Raw genomic sequence first — 5,591 nt, forward strand, 5'->3', positions numbered from 1 at the left:
CGTCCATGTAAAATATAAACGTTATGTGACTAATGGAACCTGAGCTGTCAGAATAGTTTACTTTAATTCTCCTCAAAGGTGAAAGATGCTTTACACATCATGTAGTTACAGAATCTACCAGCAGGGGCGCAATCATCCCATGCAAACCAGACCATTGAGACACGAGCAAAAGTGAGTAGTTTTTAAAACAGCACGACCTTCAGTGAAGTTGTTGAATGAGGAAATCTTCCAGGAACATCGACAACAGCGCAAGCTTCCTTATCTACACTTTTGTATAGCTGCATTTATCTTATAACTCAATATTCTTCTAAAGAAACTCAATGCCTAGCAGCAAAGCTGTTGTGATGTACACACAGTGCATTTAAAGTGTACACTTTTTATCAGGAATCGAACTCTTTTGAGGCGTAGTATAATGCAATCCAGAACAAATTGCATACATCTACAATGTAAGAGTTGTCATTCCCTCCAAAATCATAAAGCACAGATAACACCAATAATATATGGAGGGGATTTAATATATGCCCAAACCTCCTGGTCAGAGAAATATCTACTCTTCAAATCTGGCTTAAACTTGTGACCGCTATATGGCAGAGAATTGGCAGAGACATCATTCATTCTTGTTGGCATGGGCTGGGCACGAAATGTTGATGAGAAGATTAGGTCTTTAGCAAACGAAAGCTAGGAGAGTCATTTGCTCTTCCCCCTCATTTTAGAAATCATGAAAATCATGAAACAACGTCATCGCTTATTGTTTCAATTGGGCTGCAGGCTCATTTTTAATGGGTCTCCTATAACGGAGCGTGTTTATTGTCTTCAATCCTTTGTTTGGGCTGTGTTATTTTGTATTACAGGAAAAACCAAGAGACATACATTTTACATTAAAATGTGTTCTAGTACGTGTGACAAATAACTCATACTGTAACGTAATCCAGCCACTACAATATAGATCTATGGTCACATATACAAAAAAGACAAGAACTTGTTGAGTTTAAGTTAAATTATTCCTTTATTATACCACAGGGCTGTTAAATGCCTTATTCTGATTGGTTAAGAAATGTTCCATGGTTGTTGATTATGTTTCTGTAAACTGCACACCTGACCTGTCAAATGTCTTAAAAAGTTGTAACAATATGTTCTCACAAGTGACTGCAGTGCATCTAGGATTCGACAGCATCATTATAATAGCATTCTGCGAAACATCCAACCGACAAATATATTTATACGTTAAGTTTCTCATTAAAGCCAGAAAGGATTGTACTCTTGCCTCACATTATACATCACTTGTGCTGCTTCATTTTGTTTTTCAGCAGGATCCTCATAGTCATAAGCTAGGTTTTCATCCCACTGATTTTATGCGCATTTTGATGTATCACAAATGTTACGAGTGATGGAAATGCCAAATTTCGAATAAAAATCCCTTAATTGGCAAAAAAGTTTTTACACTCGCTTGAGTTATTTTTTGACTTATGCAAAAATAATTGGAGATGGAAACGCATTTGCCAAATAAATTCTGGCATAGCGAACATTAAACCCACATGACTGATGATCTAGCTGTATCAGTTAGGGTTGTCAAAAGTACCTGGTCTTCGATACCAAGCCAATACTAAAAAAAATTAAAAAGTCATCCGTATTTTTTTTACCTGACGGGGGGGTTTTAGTGGACCAATGACAGCGCATGTGGTTCACATAGAACGGATGTGTTGTTAAATTTATGGCATGGTGCTTGTCCGGCTACGCAGAGCAACGGGCAGCCTTCGCACAGCCTATGACGTAGCTATGGCGCAGAACCTCCACACAGCTTTAAGTTCCACATATTATCCCACTTTCTGCATACTTTGATTAGTGTACTAATATGTCAAAATTATTAACATAGTAGTAGGCTCGCACCATTGTCTTAGTTTACTTATCAAGTTTTAAAGGCGCTGTATGTAATTTACAGCGGCCTCTAGCGGCAATGTTTCAGATTGCAACCAATAAGTTTACAAGCGCGTGCTCGAACTCATGAGCGACGGCCAGACTGAGATGTAACACACCGGAGAAAGCATCACACAACATGCTGGAAACTCAGGTAAACTCCCGCTGCAACATTTAATTGACTGCATTTAGCCTATGTAAGGTGGTATTACGTAGGTAAATTTACGGTAAGATAACGAAAACGATTAGTAAACTACACTGAACAATTTCAGTATAACAGTAAAGCCCGGTATATACTGTGCTATTTTAAATAGTCCTTTAGGGTTGTTGCTTGCCACACTGTGCGATCAATATCGTAGTTAAGTCCATGTCACACTGTATAATCTCAGTTTCCATCAATGTCAGACTGTACGAGTTTAAAGACTTTTAAAAAGCGGACGCACGCAAACAAACGCGTCCGCAGTTTTACGTCATCGATCGACCACGGCTGGGCAAACACGCTAAAGCGAAGGCTAGCAAACCGAAACAACATCTAAAAAACTAAAGCACATAATTGAAATATATTTGACATGCTTTGTAGTAATGTTAGCTTACCTGTCTGTCCAAAGGGATGAAAGCCAACTCCGGATCCGTTTTTATACCCAAAACAAAGCGAAGGTTTCTCCATAATTCAAATGCCCTGCCAATGTTAATCCGTGTTTTTGTCATAAATTGATCCGATTCACCTTTGGCCTTATACGAGCTTCAGCAGATAACTTTTTTCTTCACAATATGTGGAGTTTATGCTGGGAGCAGGTCGTTTCAGTCTGTTATCAGACAGTGTCGTCGCTGTTGAGTAAACGAGGCGAGAGACTCGTGAGCGCGCATGCAGGTGACATCACTGGATTTCGCGCCAAATCCGGCCCGGTACTTTCACATAAAAATTATAATATTTTTTTTCAGAGGTAATAGCAAAACCTGCAAAGTGGATCATTTTAATGTGAGATTACAACCCCTTCACACAAAGGCAATTGAAAAGGGATTAGTTTAAGTAGAAACACTGCGGACAGCTCCTTTAATGATTAAGTAGCATTGTGTTACAGTAGCAGCATAAAATGTCATAGGTTTGGATCCCAGGTAACACACATACTGATAAAATATATACCTTGATTAACTCTTTCCCCACCATTGACAGAAAACGCTTCCCTGCAAATGATGAGTTTTTACAGCAATCCATATTTCCGCTATTATCCACCAAGTGGCACTCTTACCAAACTTATAAAACATGGAAGCATCAACTAAGACAAAAAGAGTTAAAACTCTGTGTATGTTTTGATCATCATTCTAAATCTGATCTCTAACAAAAGTCAGGGTTTCCCGCAGCATATTTCAGTTAAGGCAGCCCGCCTAAGCTTGGAAACCCTACCGCCTTAACTAACTTGTCCAAAAAAAATAATAGTTCGCTGCACAAAAGGCCGTCAAGTTCATCTCGGAGAATAGCGCGCCACACGGCCGAAATGAGAAAGACGTGGTCCGGAGACCGTCACTGTCTGGAGGATAACTAGCCAGTTGATAAAACATCTCGGACAATAGCGCGGACGTGCTTCAAGCTGCGACCGAACCCTTAACCTAACCCTTTTTTGTCATAGTTTCTTCAAAATTAAGTTTTATTTGAGTGTTTTAAAAATAAATATTTTATTTATTTATTTTATTAAAATATTTAAATTTTCATCATGACGCATACGCTCCGCCCCTTTGATTGCCACGCCCTTGGTCCCGTCCATCCGCCCAACCCTACCACCTTGACTAACAAATTTTCTGCGGGAAACCCTGAAAAGTCCTTTACAAAAATGCAATTATCTCACCTTTTTGCTCAATATTTTGTATTTTTTGAAGAAACCTACCCATATTTGAGAGGTGATAAAAAGAGAACTAATGAAGAAAGGATGATGAAGCATGTTTTTTTTCATTTGATATATTGAATGTTTATATATTTAACATTTTCTGTAAGGCATTAAACTTTTGTGAAAATCATAAAAAATGCTGGCAGGGAAATAGTTTTGAAGCACATAAACCTTGAAGGACAGTTCAGGTTCTTCATGGATTTGTTCCTTTCTTTTTAACTGTGTAAGTAAACATTGTGATTTTCTCCTGAGTAAACCCAAATTACATAATTCACTCTCCTTCCTTTTAGGCAGTAGTGCGGCAGCATTGTATAGGCATGAAGTTAAAGGAATAGTCATGGCTAAAAATATCATTTAATACACTAAAGAGCGCAAATCACTTTAGGGTTATTCTCTGGTTTAACTGACCACTGTCTAAACTCCCCAAACTGATCCAGCTTCTCTAAAAGACCATCTAACCACTTGAGACTAGTTTAAGCTGATTTTCATTACAGTAGTTCTCTTGTTGCATATACTGGAAACAGCTGCAAGCAATACCAGGACAAATTTAATTTAGCTCTAGCAAGATGAAGCACTTTTTTTCACTGTCAACATTTGACATATTTTCTCATTTCTGTGGATAAACTGTCCTTTAGTTTTTAATATGAGATGCATTAATTACATTGACTGTGAAAGTCATTCGGCTGCTGGTTTGCCACCTCCAGCATTGCCGTCTTTTACAACGCAACGCACGGACGCTCGACCGTGACAACTTCATCAATTAAAGCGCTGCTCTGTGTCTCACCACGGTCAGAACCTCGTTCACGACGGGCATTAGCGATGCGATTACGCTTTTGGAAGGATAATGGCTTATTTACAAAACGCGACCAATCGTCTGGGTCGCGTTCACTCCAGATAAAGCAATTTGCACTGATAGGCCTTACAAACCTGCCTGTGCATGTAAATGAGAAGATTCATCAATGTACGACTGCACTTTTACTTGCTTCACCATTGTGTGAAGCATGTCTGCCATCAGGGTGCTGTAGCCAAAGGCATAATAGGATGTATCCTATAGGATAGTGGTTTACAATTGGTGTTACACATAAGATTTCATGATTTAATGATTGTATTTAAATAGTTGTGACTGTATTCTGGAATCATGCCCAATTACAATTTTAAAAGTTTCTTCAACCAATCATGTACGCATAACCTATATTCTTCTAGCTTGAAGTGTGATGTGATTTCATGAACCACTTAAGCCAGGGACATCTGGTTGAGTTGACACGAAATGACCCCTTTTGCTTTTTACACATGCACTACTAGGTTGTCACGGTGATCCTGGGGATCTAGTAATTTTGTTTGGATGGTAATAAGATTGGTTTAGGTGACCCTGGACTATAAAGCGGAATTTTTTTAACTTTGTTGAAAAAGCATTAAAGGGATAGTTCGGCCAAAAACGATATTAAACCCACGATTTACTCACCCCCAAGCTGTCCGAGTTGCATATGTCCATCGTTTTTCAGACAAACACATTTTCGGATATTTTAGAAAATATTTTATATCTTTCAGTTGATTAAATGTAATGTTACGGGGTCCAGCAATAGTCCACGACCTTCAAGTCCAAAAAAAGTGCGTCCATCCTTCACAAATTAAATCCAAACAGCTCCAGGATGATAAACAAAGGTCTTCTGTGGGTAATCCGTGCGGTGTTGTTGTAGAAATATCCATATTTAAAATGTTATTAACGTTATAAACTACCTTCCGGTAGCGCCGTCATCTTAGACTCAGGAGAGAGTATTAGCGTAGTGTACGCAC

The sequence above is a fragment of the Paramisgurnus dabryanus genome, chromosome 1, assembly GCF_030506205.2.
Source record: "Paramisgurnus dabryanus chromosome 1, PD_genome_1.1, whole genome shotgun sequence".
Taxonomy (NCBI): Eukaryota; Metazoa; Chordata; class Actinopteri; order Cypriniformes; family Cobitidae; genus Paramisgurnus; species Paramisgurnus dabryanus.